Genomic DNA, 15,984 nt, shown 5'->3' with positions numbered 1-15,984 from the left:
TTGATTTGTAATTGGTGATCTTACTTTGAAAAGATTTTTATGTCACCAGCCTATCATTACTTTGTATATATATATACAGTAAATAAGTCTCCTGTATACAATGTCTACGTTATGTATAATTGTAAGTAAAGTTTAAATCTTTGCATTTGAAACTAAAGAACAACTCTGGTGGGACTCAAACCCACAACCTTCAAATAACTGCAACCTGCTAGAAGTCCAATGTGCTATCTATTGCGCCACAGAGACACTGATGTATCACATTTTTGTATCAACAGTACAATGTGTTGAATACTCTTATGTTTTAAATGACAATCTGTGATGAAACTAATCTTTTTATTTTTCTATTTTTTAAGTTGGCTGTAAAGAGAGTATCGTAGAGTGAGAGTAAAATTTTTGTAATGATTTCAGAAATAGCTCCCACTTTGTGTGAGGTGCAAATCAATATGGGGACAATTGCACCATGTCTGATTGAGTGTTTGTTGCAAAGAAACTGAAGACAGAAACATTTTGGTAACATTTATATAGGTTTTGTATTTTTACCAGTATAGATATTTATATTAAGTTATATTATAATAATTACATGGCTATCGAGTGTCAGATATTTATAACATTTCTCCCAAATGCAACAGCTATGTCTGAGTCTTCCTCTTGCTGTTTTCAAGTGCAAGTCCTATATCAGGTTTTAGCAATTGTGTAGGTTATTTGTAATACCCATCTAAGGATTTTTTATGATTTTTGAGTGTACTGTAGATATACTTTAAGCTTTGTATTCCTACGTGAGCAGACTCAACATAATATTTTGATTGCTGGTTAAAAATAACCATCCACATTTTTATTACCAGTTATTGATTTAAAGTATCTAAAATTGATTTGTAACTGGTCTTACATTAAAATGATTTTTATGTCAACAGCCTACAATTACTTTGTATATATATATATATATATATAGTAAATAAGTCTCCTGTATACAATCTCTACGTTATGTATTATTGTAAGTAAACTTTAAATCTTTGCATTTGAAACTAAAGAATGACTCTGGTGGGACTCGAAACCACAACCTTTGAATGACTACAACTTACTAGAAGTCCAATGCACTATCCATTGTGCCACAGAGCCACTAATGTATCATAGTTTTGTATCAGCAGTACAATGTGTTGAATACTCTTATGTTTTAAATGACACAATCTGTGATGAAACTAATCTTTTTATTTTTCTATTTTTTAAGTATGCTGTAAAGAGAGTATCGTAGAGTGAGAGTCAAATTTTTGTAATGATTTCAGAAATAGCTCCCACTTTGTGTGAGGTGCAAATCAATATGGGGACAATTGCACCATGTCTGATTGAGTGTTTGTTGCAAAGAAACTGAAGACAGAAACATTTTGGTAACATTTATATAGGTTTTGTATTTTTACCAGTATAGATATATATATTAAGTTATATTATAATAATTACATGGCTATCGAGTGTCAGATATTTATAACATTGCTCCCAAATGCAACAGCTATGTCTGAGTCTTCCTCTTACTGTTTTCAAGTGCAAGTCCTATATCAGGTTTTAGCAATTGTGTAGGTTATTTGTAATACCCATCTAAGGATTTTTTATGATTTTTGAGTGTACTGTAGATACACTTCAAGCTTTGTATTCCTACGTGAGCAGACTCAACATAATATTTTGATTGCTGGTTAAAAATAACCATCCACATTTTTGATCAGCAGTTATTAATTTAAAGTATCTAAAATTGATTTGTAATTGGTGATCTTACTTTGAAAAGATTTTTATGTCACCAGCCTATCATTACTTTGTATATATATATATATATACAGTAAATAAGTCTCCTGTATACAATGTCTACGTTATGTATAATTATAAGTAAAGTTTAAATCTTTGCATTTGAAACTAAAGAACAACTCTGGTGGGACTCGAACCCACAACCTTTGAATAACTGCAACCTGCTAGAAGTCCAATGTGCTATCTATTGCGCCACGGAGACACTGATGTATTACATTTTTGTATCAACAGTACAATGTGTTGAATACTCTTATGTTTTAAATGACAATCTGTGATGAAACTAATCTTTTTATTTTTCTATTTTTTAAGTTGGCTGTAAAGAGAGTATCGTAGAGTGAGAGTCCAATTTTTGTAATGATTTCAGAAAGAGCTCCCACTTTGTGTGAGGTGCAAATCAATATGGGGACAATTGCACCATGTCTGATTGAGTGTTTGTTGCAAAGAAACTGAAGACAGAAACATTTTGGTAACATTTATATAGGTTTTGTATTTTAACCAGTATAGATATTTATATTAATTTATATTATAATAATTACATAGCTATCGAGTGTCAGATATTTATAACATTGCTCCCAAATGCAACAGCTATGTCTGAGTCTTCCTCCTGCTGTTTTCAAGTGAAGTCCTATATCAGGTTTGAGCAATTGTGTAGGTTATTTGTAATACCCATCTAAGGATTTTTTATGATTTTTGAGTGTACTGTAGATACACTTCAAGCTTTGTATTCCTACGTGAGCAGACTCAACATAATATTTTGATTGCTGGTTAAAAATAACCATCCACATTTTAATTACCAGTTATTGATTTAAAGTATCTAAAATTGATTTGTAACTGGTCTTACATTTAAATGATTTTTATGTCAACAGCCTATAATTACTTTGTATATATAGTATATAGGTCTCCCATATACAATGTCTATGTTATGTATCATTTTAAGTAAATTTTAAATGTTTGCATTTGAAGCTAAAGAATGACTCTGCTGGGACTCGAACCCACAACCTCTGAATAACTATAACCTACTAGAAGTCCAATGCGCTATCCATTGCGCCACAAAGCCACTGAAGCAGCAAGCGTTTGTAACGACAGTACAACTTGTAGAATACTTTCATGTTTTAAAAGCTACAATCTGTGATGAAACAAATCTATTATGTCTTTCTTTTTTTAGTAGGATGTATATACAGAGAATTGTAGAGTAAGAGCCAAAATTTTATACTGATTTCAGAAATAGCATCCTCATTGTGTGAGGTGCAAAAAAATGTGGGGACAATTGCACCCTGTGTGAAAAAGTAACTGTTTATTGCAATACAAACTAAAGACAAAAATATTTTCTAAAATGTATTTAATGTTTAGAGTGCTTAAAAATTATTTCATACTATAATGATAATGTTGCTAACCTGTGTCAGATATTTCCAACATTCCTCTTGAATGCAACATCCCTGTCTGAGTTTTCCGGCTGCTGATTTCGAGTGCAAGTCCTATATCAGGTTTAAGCAATTATTTAGCTAATATGTGATAACCATGTAAGGATTACAGGTAAAAAGGATTTAATGTTTTTTGAGTGTAGATACCCTTCAAGGTCTGCATAGCTAGCTGAGCAGACTCAACATTGAATTTGGTTGCTGGTTAAATATATCAATAAGCATTTTTGATCAGCAGTTATTGATTTAAAGTATCGAAAATAGATTTGTAATTGGTGATCTTACATTGAAAAGATTTTTATGTCACCAGCCTATCATTACTTTGTATATATATATATATATATAGTAAATAAGTCTCCTGTATACAATGTCTACGTTATGTATTATTGTAAGTAAACTTTAAATCTATGCATTTGAAACTAAAGAACGACTCTGGTGGGACTCGAACACAAGACCTTTGAATAACTACAACGTACTAGAAGTCCAATGCGCTGTCCATTGCACCACAGAGCCACTGATATACCACACTTTTGTATCAACAGTACAATGTGTTGAATACTCTTATGTTTTAAATGACAATCTGTGATGAAACTAATCTTTTTATTTTTCTATTTTTTAAGTAGGCTGTAAAGAGAGTATCGTAGAGTGAGAGTCAAATTTTTGTAATGATTTCAGAAATAGCTCCCACTTTGTGTGAGGTGCAAATCAATATGGGGACAATTGCACCATGTCTGATTGAGTGTTTGTTGCAAAGAAACTGAAGACAGAAACATTTTGGTAACATTTATATAGGTTTTGTATTTTTACCAGTATAGATATTTATATTAATTTATATTATAATAATTACATGGCTATCGAGTGTCAGATATTTATAACATTGCTCCCAAATGCAACAGCTATGTCTGAGTCTTCCTCTTACTGTTTTCAAGTGCAAGTCCTATATCAGGTTTTAGCAATTGTGTAGGTTATTTGTAATACCCATCTAAGGATTTTTTATGATTTTTGAGTGTACTGTAGATACACTTCAAGCTTTGTATTCCTACGTGAGCAGACTCAACATAATATTTTGATTGCTGGTTAAAAATAACCATCCACATTTTTGATCAGCAGTTATTAATTTAAAGTATCTAAAATTGATTTGTAATTGGTGATCTTACTTTGAAAAGATTTTTATGTCACCAGCCTATCATTACTTTGTATATATATATATATACAGTAAATAAGTCTCCTGTATACAATGTCTACGTTATGTATAATTATAAGTAAAGTTTAAATCTTTGCATTTGAAACTAAAGAACAACTCTGGTGGGACTCGAACCCACAACCTTTGAATAACTGCAACCTGCTAGAAGTCCAATGTGCTATCTATTGCGCCACAGAGACACTGATGTATTACATTTTTGTATCAACAGTACAATGTGTTGAATACTCTTATGTTTTAAATGACAATCTGTGATGAAACTAATCTTTTTATTTTTCTATTTTTTAAGTTGGCTGTAAAGAGAGTATCGTAGAGTGAGAGTCCAATTTTTGTAATGATTTCAGAAAGAGCTCCCACTTTGTGTGAGGTGCAAATCAATATGGGGACAATTGCACCATGTCTGATTGAGTGTTTGTTGCAAAGAAACTGAAGACAGAAACATTTTGGTAACATTTATATAGGTTTTGTATTTTAACCAGTATAGATATTTATATTAATTTATATTATAATAATTACATAGCTATCGAGTGTCAGATATTTATAACATTGCTCCCAAATGCAACAGCTATGTCTGAGTCTTCCTCCTGCTGTTTTCAAGTGAAGTCCTATATCAGGTTTGAGCAATTGTGTAGGTTATTTGTAATACCCATCTAAGGATTTTTTATGATTTTTGAGTGTACTGTAGATACACTTCAAGCTTTGTATTCCTACGTGAGCAGACTCAACATAATATTTTGATTGCTGGTTAAAAATAACCATCCACATTTTAATTACCAGTTATTGATTTAAAGTATCTAAAATTGATTTGTAACTGGTCTTACATTTAAATGATTTTTATGTCAACAGCCTATAATTACTTTGTATATATAGTATATAGGTCTCCCATATACAATGTCTATGTTATGTATCATTTTAAGTAAATTTTAAATGTTTGCATTTGAAGCTAAAGAATGACTCTGCTGGGACTCGAACACACAACCTCTGAATAACTATAACCTACTAGAAGTCCAATGCGCTATCCATTGCGCCACAAAGCCACTGAAGCAGCAAGCGTTTGTAACGACAGTACAACTTGTAGAATACTTTCATGTTTTAAAAGCTACAATCTGTGATGAAACAAATCTATTATGTCTTTCTTTTTTTAGTAGGATGTATATACAGAGAATTGTAGAGTAAGAGCCAAAATTTTATACTGATTTCAGAAATAGCATCCTCATTGTGTGAGGTGCAAAAAAATGTGGGGACAATTGCACCCTGTGTGAAAAAGTAACTGTTTATTGCAATACAAACTAAAGACAAAAATATTTTCTAAAATGTATTTAATGTTTAGAGTGCTTAAAAATTATTTCATACTATAATGATAATGTTGCTAACCTGTGTCAGATATTTCCAACATTCCTCTTGAATGCAACATCCCTGTCTGAGTTTTCCGGCTGCTGATTTCGAGTGCAAGTCCTATATCAGGTTTAAGCAATTATTTAGCTAATATGTGATAACCATGTAAGGATTACAGGTAAAAAGGATTTAATGTTTTTTGAGTGTAGATACCCTTCAAGGTCTGCATAGCTAGCTGAGCAGACTCAACATTGAATTTGGTTGCTGGTTAAATATATCAATAAGCATTTTTGATCAGCAGTTATTGATTTAAAGTATCGAAAATAGATTTGTAATTGGTGATCTTACATTGAAAAGATTTTTATGTCACCAGCCTATCATTACTTTGTATATATATATATATAGTAAATAAGTCTCCTATATACAATGTCTACGTTATGTATTATTGTAAGTAAAGTTTAAATGTTTGCATTTGAAACTAAAGAAAGACTCTGGAGGGACTCGAACACAAGACCTTTGAATAACTACAACCTACTAGAAGTCCAATGCGCTGTCCATTGCACCACAGAGCCACTGATGTACCACATTTTTGTATCAACATTACAATGTGTTGAATACTCTTATGTTTTAAATGACAATCTGTGATGAAACTAATCTTTTTATTTTTCTATTTTTTAAGTAGGCTGTAAAGAGAGTATCGTAGAGTGAGAGTCAAATTTTTGTAATGATTTCAGAAATAGCTCCCACTTTGTGTGAGGTGCAAATCAATATGGGGACAATTGCACCATGTCTGATTGAGTGTTTGTTGCAAAGAAACTGAAGACAGAAACATTTTGGTAACATTTATATAGGTTTTGTATTTTTACCAGTATAGATATTTATATTAATTTATATTATAATAATTACATGGCTATCGAGTGTCAGATATTTATAACATTGCTCCCAAATGCAACAGCTATGTCTGAGTCTTCCTCTTGCTGTTTTCAAGTGCAAGTCCTATATCAGGTTTTAGCAATTGTGTAGGTTATTTGTAATACCCATCTAAGGATTTTTTATGATTTTTGAGTGTACTGTAGATACACTTCAAGCTTTGTATTCCTACATGAGCAGACTCAACATAATATTTTGATTGCTGGTTAAAAATAACCATCCACATTTTTATTAACAGTTATTGATTTAAAGTATCTAAAATTGATTTGTAACTGGTCTTACATTTAAATGATTTTAATGTCACTAGCCTATCATTACTTTGTATATATATATATATAGTAAATAAGTCTCCTGTATACAATGTCTACGTTATGTATTATTGTAAGTAAACTTTAAATCTTTGCATTTGAAACTAAAGAACGACTCTGGTGGGACTCAAACCCACAACCTTTGAATAACTACAACCTACTAGAAGTCGAATGCGCTATCCATTGCGCCACAGAGCCACTGATGTATCATCTTTTTGCATCAACAGTACAATGTGTTGAATACTCTTATGTTTTAAATGACAATCTGTGATGAAACTAATCTTTTTATTTTTCTATTTTTTAAGTTGGCTGTAAAGAGAGTATCGTAGAGTGAGAGTCAAATTTTTGTAATGATTTCAGAAATAGCTCCCACTTTGTGTGAGGTGCAAATCAATATGGGGACAATTGCACCATGTCTGATTGAGTGTTTGTTGCAAAGAAACTGAAGACAGAAACATTTTGGTAACATTTATATAGGTATTGTATTTTTACCAGTATAGATATTTATATTAATTTATATTATAATAATTACATGGCTATCGAGTGTCAGATATTTATAACATTTCTCCCAAATGCAACAGCTATGTCTGAGTCTTCCTCTTGCTGTTTTCAAGTGCAAGTCCTATATCAGGTTTTAGCAATTGTGTAGGTTATTTGTAATACCCATCTAAGGATTTTTTATGATTTTTGAGTGTACTGTAGATACACTTTAAGCTTTGTATTCCTACGTGAGCAGACTCAACATAATATTTTGATTGCTGGTTAAAAATAACCATCCACATTTTAATTACCAGTTATTGATTTAAAGTATCTAAAATTGATTTGTAACTGGTCTTACATTTAAATGATTTTTATGTCAACAGCCTATAATTACTTTGTATATATAGTATATAGGTCTCCCATATACAATGTCTATGTTATGTATCATTTTAAGTAAATTTTAAATGTTTGCATTTGAAGCTAAAGAATGACTCTGCTGGGACTCGAACCCACAACCTCTGAATAACTATAACCTACTAGAAGTCCAATGCACTATCCATTGCGCCACAAAGCCACTGAAGCAGCAAGCGTTTGTAACGACAGTACAACTTGTAGAATACTTTCATGTTTTAAAAGCTACAATCTGTGATGAAACAAATCTATTATGTCTTTCTTTTTTTAGTAGGATGTATATACAGAGAATTGTAGAGTAAGAGCCAAAATTTTATACTGATTTCAGAAATAGCATCCTCATTGTGTGAGGTGCAAAAAAATGTGGGGACAATTGCACCCTGTGTGAAAAAGTAACTGTTTATTGCAATACAAACTAAAGACAAAAATATTTTCTAAAATGTATTTAATGTTTAGAGTGCTTAAAAATTATTTCATACTATAATGATAATGTTGCTAACCTGTGTCAGATATTTCCAACATTCCTCTTGAATGCAACATCCCTGTCTGAGTTTTCCGGCTGCTGATTTCGAGTGCAAGTCCTATATCAGGTTTAAGCAATTATTTAGCTAATATGTGATAACCATGTAAGGATTACAGGTAAAAAGGATTTAATGTTTTTTGAGTGTAGATACCCTTCAAGGTCTGCAGAGCTAGCTGAGCAGACTCAACATTGAATTTGGTTGCTGGTTAAATATAACAATAAGCATTTTTGATCAGCAGTTATTGATTTAAAGTATCGAAAATTGATTTGTAATTGGTGATCTTACATTGAAAAGATTTTTATGTCACCAGCCTATCATTACTTTGTATATATATATATATATATATATATATATATATATATATAGTAAATAAGTCTCCTGTATACAATGTCTACGTTATGTATTATTATAAGTAAACTTTAAATCTATGCATTTGAAACTAAAGAACGACTCTGGTGGGACTCGAACACAAGACCTTTGAATAACTACAACCTACTAGAAGTCCAATGCGCTGTCCATTGCACCACAGAGCCACTGATATACCCCACTTTTGTATCAACATTACAATGTGTTGAATACTCTTATGTTTTAAATGACAATCTGTGATGAAACTAATCTTTTTATTTTTCTATTTTTTAAGTAGGCTGTAAAGAGAGTATCGTAGAGTGAGAGTCAAATTTTTGTAATGATTTCAGAAATAGCTCCCACTTTGTGTGAGGTGCAAATCAATATGGGGACAATTGCACCATGTCTGATTGAGTGTTTGTTGCAAAGAAACTGAAGACAGAAACATTTTGATAACATTTATATAGGTTTGGTATTTTTACCAGTATAGATATTTATATTAATTTATATTATAATAATTACATGGCTATCGAGTGTCAGATATTTATAACATTTCTCCCAAATGCAACAGCTATGTCTGAGTCTTCCTCTTGCTGTTTTCAAGTGCAAGTCCTATATCAGGTTTTAGCAATTGTGTAGGTTATTTGTAATACCCATCTAAGGATTTTTTATGATTTTTGAGTGTACTGTAGATACACTTTAAGCTTTGTATTCATACGTGAGCAGACTCAACATAATATTTTCATTGCTGGTTAAAAATAACCATCCACATTTTTATTACCAGTTATTGATTTAAAGTATCTAAAATTGATTTGTAACTGGTCTTACATTTAAATGATTTTTATGTCAACAGCCTATAATTACTTTGTATACATAGTATATAGGTCTCCCATATACAATGTCTATGTTATGTATCATTTTAAGTAAATTTTAAATGTTTGCATTTGAAGCTAAAGAATGACTCTGGTGGGACTCGAACCCACAACATCTGAATAACTACAACCTACTAGAAGTCCAATGCGCTATCCATTGCGCCACATAGCCACTGAGGCAGCAAGCGTTTGTATCGACAGTACAACTTGTAGAATACTTTCATGTTTTAAAAGCTACAATCTGTGATGAAACAAATCTATTATATCTTTATTTTTTTAGTAGGATGTATATACAGAGTATTGTAGAGTAAGAGCCAAAATGTTATACTGATTTCAGAAATAGCATCCTCATTGTGTGAGGTGCAAAAAAATGTGGGGACAATTGCACCCTGTGTGAAATAGTAACTGTTTATTGCAATACAAACTAAAGACCAAAATATTTTCTAAAATGTATTTAATGTTTAGAGTGCTTAACAGTGTAGATATTCATATTATTTCATACTATAATGATAATGTTGCTAACCTGTGTCAGATATTTCCAACATTCCTCTTGAATGCAACATCCCTGTCTGAGTTTTCCGGCTGCTGATTTCGAGTGCAAGTCCTATATCAGGTTTAAGCAATTATTTAGCTAATATGTGATAACCATGTAAGGATTACAGGTAAAAAGGATTTCATGTTTTTTGAGTGTAGATACCCTTCAAGGTCTGCATAGCTAGCTGAGCAGACTCAACATTGAATTTGGTTGCTGGTCAAATATAACAATAAGCATTTTTGATCAGCAGTTATTGATTTAAAGTTTCGAAAATTGATTTGTAATTGGTGATCTTACATTTAAAAGATTTTTATGTCACCAGCCTATCATTACTTTGTATATATATATATAGTAAATAAGTCTCCTATATACAATGTCTACGTTATGTATTATTGTAAGTAAAGTTTAAATGTTTGCATTTGAAACTAAAGAAAGACTCTGGAGGGAATCGAACACAAGAACTTTGAATAACTACAACCTACTAGAAGTCCAATGCGCTGTCCATTGCACCACAGAGCCACTGATGTACCACGTTTTTGTATCAACATTACAATGTGTTGAATGCTCTTATGTTTTAAATGACAATCTGTGATGAAACTAATCTTTTTATTTTTCTATTTTTTAAGTAGGCTGTAAAGAGAGTATCGTAGAGTGAGAGTCAAATTTTTGTAATGATTTCAGAAATAGCTCCCACTTTGTGTGAGGTGCAAATCAATATGGGGACAATTGCACCATGTCTGATTGAGTGTTTGTTGCAAAGAAACTGAAGACAGAAACATTTTGGTAACATTTATATAGGTTTTGTATTTTTACCAGTATAGATATTTATATTAATTTATATTATAATAATTACATGGCTATCGAGTGTCAGATATTTATAACATTGCTCCCAAATGCAACAGCTATGTCTGAGTCTTCCTCTTGCTGTTTTCAAGTGCAAGTCCTATATCAGGTTTTAGCAATTGTGTAGGTTATTTGTAATACCCATCTTAGGATTTTTTATGATTTTTGAGTGTACTGTAGATACACTTCAAGCTTTGTATTCCTACATGAGCAGACTCAACATAATATTTTGATTGCTGGTTAAAAATAACCATCCACATTTTTATTAACAGTTATTGATATAAAGTATCTAAAATTGATTTGTAACTGGTCTTACATTTAAATGATTTTAATGTCACTAGCCTATCATTACTTTGTATATATATATAGTAAATAAGTCTCCTGTATACAATGTCTACGTTATGTATTATTGTAAGTAAACTTTAAATATTTGCATTTGAAACTAAAGAACGACTCTGGTGGGACTCGAACCCACAACCTTTGAATAACTACAACCTACTAGAAGTCGAATGCGCTATCCATTGCGCCACAGAGCCACTGATGTATCATATTTTTGCATCAACAGTACAATGTGTTGAATACTCTTATGTTTTAAATGACACAATCTGTGATGAAACTAATCTTTTTATTTTTCTATTTTTTAAGTATGCTGTAAAGAGAGTATCGTAGAGTGAGAGTAAAATTTTTGTAATGATTTCAGAAATAGCTCCCACTTTGTGTGAGGTGCAAATCAATATGGGGACAATTGCACCATGTCTGATTGAGTGTTTGTTGCAAAGAAACTGAAGACAGAAACATTTTGGTAACAATTATATAGGTTTTATATTTTTACCAGTATAGATATTTATATTAATTTATATTATAATAATTACATGGCTATCGAGTGTCAGATATTTATAAAATTTCTCCCAAATGCAACAGCTATTTCTGAGTCTTCCTCTTGCTGTTTTAAAGTGCAAGTCCTATATCAGGTTTTAGCAATTGTGTAGGTTATTTGTAATACCCATCTAATGATTTTTTATGATTTTTGAGTGTACTGTAGATACACTTTAAGCTTTGTATTCCTACGTGAGCAGACTCAACATAATATTTTCATTGCTGGTTAAAAATAACCATCCACATTTTTATTACCAGTTATTGATTTAAAGTATCTAAAATTGATTTGTAACAGGTCTTACATTTAAATGATTTTTATGTCAACAGCCTATAATTACTTTGTATATATAGTATACAGGTCTCCCATATACAATGTCTATGTTATGTATCATTTTAAGTAAATTTTAAATGTTTGCATTTGAAGCTAAAGAATGACTCTGGTGGTACTTAAACCCACAACCTTTGAATAACTACAACCTTCTAGAAGTCAAATGCGCTATCCATTGCGCTACAGAGCCACTGATGTATCATATTTTTGCATCAACAGTACAATGTGTTGAATACTCTTATGTTTTAAATGACACAATCTGTGATGAAACTAATCTTTTTATTTTTCTATTTTTTAAGTATGCTGTAAAGAGAGTATCGTAGAGTGAGAGTAAAATTTTTGTAATGATTTCAGAAATAGCTCCCACTTTGTGTGAGGTGCAAATCAATATGGGGACAATTGCACCATGTCTGATTGAGTGTTTGTTGCAAAGAAACTGAAGACAGAAACATTTTGGTAACAATTATATAGGTTTTATATTTTTACCAGTATAGATATTTATATTAATTTATATTATAATAATTACATGGCTATCGAGTGTCAGATATTTATAAAATTTCTCCCAAATGCAACAGCTATTTCTGAGTCTTCCTCTTGCTGTTTTAAAGTGCAAGTCCTATATCAGGTTTTAGCAATTGTGTAGGTTATTTGTAATACCCATCTAATGATTTTTTATGATTTTTGAGTGTACTGTAGATACACTTTAAGCTTTGTATTCCTACGTGAGCAGACTCAACATAATATTTTCATTGCTGGTTAAAAATAACCATCCACATTTTTATTACCAGTTATTGATTTAAAGTATCTAAAATTGATTTGTAACAGGTCTTACATTTAAATGATTTTTATGTCAACAGCCTATAATTACTTTGTATATATAGTATACAGGTCTCCCATATACAATGTCTATGTTATGTATCATTTTAAGTAAATTTTAAATGTTTGCATTTGAAGCTGAGGAATGACTCTGGTGGGACTCGAACCCACAACATCTGAATAACTACAACCTACTAGAAGTCAAATGAGCTATCCATTGTGCCACAGAGCCACTGAGGCAGCAAGCGTTTGTATCGACAGTACAACTTGTAGAATACTTTCATGTTTTAAAAGCTACAATCTGTGATGAAACAAATCTATTATATCTTTATTTTTTTAGTAGGATGTATATACAGAGTATTGTAGAGTAAGAGCCAAAATTTTATACTGATTTCAGAAATAGCATCCTCATTGTGTGAGGTGCAAAAAAATGTGGGGACAATTGCACCCTGTGTGAAATAGTAACTGTTTATTGCAATACAAACTAAAGACCAAAATATTTTCTAAAATGTATTTAATGTTTAGAGTGCTTAACAGTGTAGATATTCATCTTATTTCATACTATAATGATAATGTTGCTAACCTGTGTCAGATATTTCCAACATTCCTCTTGAATGCAACATCCCTGTCTGAGTTTTCCGGCTGCTGATTTCGAGTGCAAGTCCTATATCAGGTTTAAGCAATTATTTAGCTAATATGTGATAACCATGTAAGGATTACAGGTAAAAAGGATTTCATGTTTTTTGAGTGTAGATACCCTTCAAGGTCTGCATAGCTAGCTGAGCAGACTCAACATTGAATTTGGTTGCTGGTCAAATATAACAATAAGCATTTTTGATCAGCAGTTATTGATTTAAAGTTTCGAAAATTGATTTGTAATTGGTGATCTTACATTTAAAAGATTTTTATGTCACCAGCCTATCATTACTTTGTATATATATATAGTAAATAAGTCTCCTATATACAATGTCTACGTTATGTATTATTGTAAGTAAAGTTTAAATGTTTGCATTTGAAACTAAAGAAAGACTCTGGAGGGACTCGAACACAAGACCTTTGAATAACTACAACCTACTAGAAGTCCAATGTGCTGTCCATTGCACCACAGAGCCACTGATGTACCACGTTTTTGTATCAACATTACAATGTGTTGAATACTCTTATGTTTTAAATGACAATCTGTGATGAAACTAATCTTTTTATTTTTCTATTTTTTAAGTAGGCTGTAAAGAGAGTATCGTAGAGTGAGAGTCAAATTTTTGTAATGATTTCAGAAATAGCTCCCACTTTGTGTGAGGTGCAAATCAATATGGGGACAATTGCACCATGTCTGATTGAGTGTTTGTTGCAAAGAAACTGAAGACAGAAACATTTTGATAACATTTATATAGGTTTGGTATTTTTACCAGTATAGATATTTATATTAATTTATATTATAATAATTACATGGCTATCGAGTGTCAGATATTTATAACATTTCTCCCAAATGCAACAGCTATGTCTGAGTCTTCCTCTTGCTGTTTTCAAGTGCAAGTCCTATATCAGGTTTTAGCAATTGTGTAGGTTATTTGTAATACCCATCTAAGGATTTTTTATGATTTTTGAGTGTACTGTAGATACACTTTAAGCTTTGTATTCATACGTGAGCAGACTCAACATAATATTTTCATTGCTGGTTAAAAATAACCATCCACATTTTTATTACCAGTTATTGATTTAAAGTATCTAAAATTGATTTGTAACTGGTCTTACATTTAAATGATTTTTATGTCAACAGCCTATAATTACTTTGTATACATAGTATATAGGTCTCCCATATACAATGTCTATGTTATGTATCATTTTAAGTAAATTTTAAATGTTTGCATTTGAAGCTAAAGAATGACTCTGGTGGGACTCGAACCCACAACATCTGAATAACTACAACCTACTAGAAGTCCAATGCGCTATCCATTGCGCCACATAGCCACTGAGGCAGCAAGCGTTTGTATCGACAGTACAACTTGTAGAATACTTTCATGTTTTAAAAGCTACAATCTGTGATGAAACAAATCTATTATATCTTTATTTTTTTAGTAGGATGTATATACAGAGTATTGTAGAGTAAGAGCCAAAATGTTATACTGATTTCAGAAATAGCATCCTCATTGTGTGAGGTGCAAAAAAATGTGGGGACAATTGCACCCTGTGTGAAATAGTAACTGTTTATTGCAATACAAACTAAAGACCAAAATATTTTCTAAAATGTATTTAATGTTTAGAGTGCTTAACAGTGTAGATATTCATATTATTTCATACTATAATGATAATGTTGCTAACCTGTGTCAGATATTTCCAACATTCCTCTTGAATGCAACATCCCTGTCTGAGTTTTCCGGCTGCTGATTTCGAGTGCAAGTCCTATATCAGGTTTAAGCAATTATTTAGCTAATATGTGATAACCATGTAAGGATTACAGGTAAAAAGGATTTCATGTTTTTTGAGTGTAGATACCCTTCAAGGTCTGCATAGCTAGCTGAGCAGACTCAACATTGAATTTGGTTGCTGGTCAAATATAACAATAAGCATTTTTGATCAGCAGTTATTGATTTAAAGTTTCGAAAATTGATTTGTAATTGGTGATCTTACATTTAAAAGATTTTTATGTCACCAGCCTATCATTACTTTGTATATATATATATAGTAAATAAGTCTCCTATATACAATGTCTACGTTATGTATTATTGTAAGTAAAGTTTAAATGTTTGCATTTGAAACTAAAGAAAGACTCTGGAGGGAATCGAACACAAGAACTTTGAATAACTACAACCTACTAGAAGTCCAATGCGCTGTCCATTGCACCACAGAGCCACTGATGTACCACGTTTTTGTATCAACATTACAATGTGTTGAATGCTCTTATGTTTTAAATGACAATCTGTGATGAAACTAATCTTTTTATTTTTCTATTTTTTAAGTAGGCTGTAAAGAGAGT

General features: G+C 31.5%; 6 non-coding genes across 6 annotated transcripts; all 6 read right to left on the bottom strand.

Annotated features, from left to right (window-relative positions):
• Positions 1-1,030: 1,030 nt before the first annotated feature.
• TRNAR-UCU (transfer RNA arginine (anticodon UCU)) lies at positions 1,031-1,116 on the bottom strand. The gene is given in 2 exon segments: positions 1,031-1,066; positions 1,080-1,116. It is a non-coding gene; the product is annotated as a tRNA-Arg (tRNA).
• A 1,643-nt stretch (positions 1,117-2,759) lies between these two features.
• Positions 2,760-2,845, bottom strand: TRNAR-UCU (transfer RNA arginine (anticodon UCU)). The gene is given in 2 exon segments: positions 2,760-2,795; positions 2,809-2,845. It is a non-coding gene; the product is annotated as a tRNA-Arg (tRNA).
• Positions 2,846-7,092: 4,247 nt separating this feature from the next.
• Positions 7,093-7,178, bottom strand: TRNAR-UCU (transfer RNA arginine (anticodon UCU)). Its single transcript is given in 2 exon segments — positions 7,093-7,128; positions 7,142-7,178. It is a non-coding gene; the product is annotated as a tRNA-Arg (tRNA).
• Positions 7,179-9,698: 2,520 nt separating this feature from the next.
• Positions 9,699-9,784, bottom strand: TRNAR-UCU (transfer RNA arginine (anticodon UCU)). The gene is given in 2 exon segments: positions 9,699-9,734; positions 9,748-9,784. It is a non-coding gene; the product is annotated as a tRNA-Arg (tRNA).
• Positions 9,785-11,440: 1,656 nt separating this feature from the next.
• TRNAR-UCU (transfer RNA arginine (anticodon UCU)) lies at positions 11,441-11,526 on the bottom strand. The gene is given in 2 exon segments: positions 11,441-11,476; positions 11,490-11,526. It is a non-coding gene; the product is annotated as a tRNA-Arg (tRNA).
• A 3,366-nt stretch (positions 11,527-14,892) lies between these two features.
• On the bottom strand, positions 14,893-14,978 carry TRNAR-UCU (transfer RNA arginine (anticodon UCU)). The gene is given in 2 exon segments: positions 14,893-14,928; positions 14,942-14,978. It is a non-coding gene; the product is annotated as a tRNA-Arg (tRNA).
• Between the last annotated feature and the right edge of the window lie 1,006 nt (positions 14,979-15,984).

This window comes from Pseudophryne corroboree, chromosome 4, assembly GCF_028390025.1.
Source record: "Pseudophryne corroboree isolate aPseCor3 chromosome 4, aPseCor3.hap2, whole genome shotgun sequence".
NCBI lineage: Eukaryota > Metazoa > Chordata > Amphibia > Anura > Myobatrachidae > Pseudophryne > Pseudophryne corroboree.
This window is presented reverse-complemented; position numbering and strand designations above follow the sequence as displayed.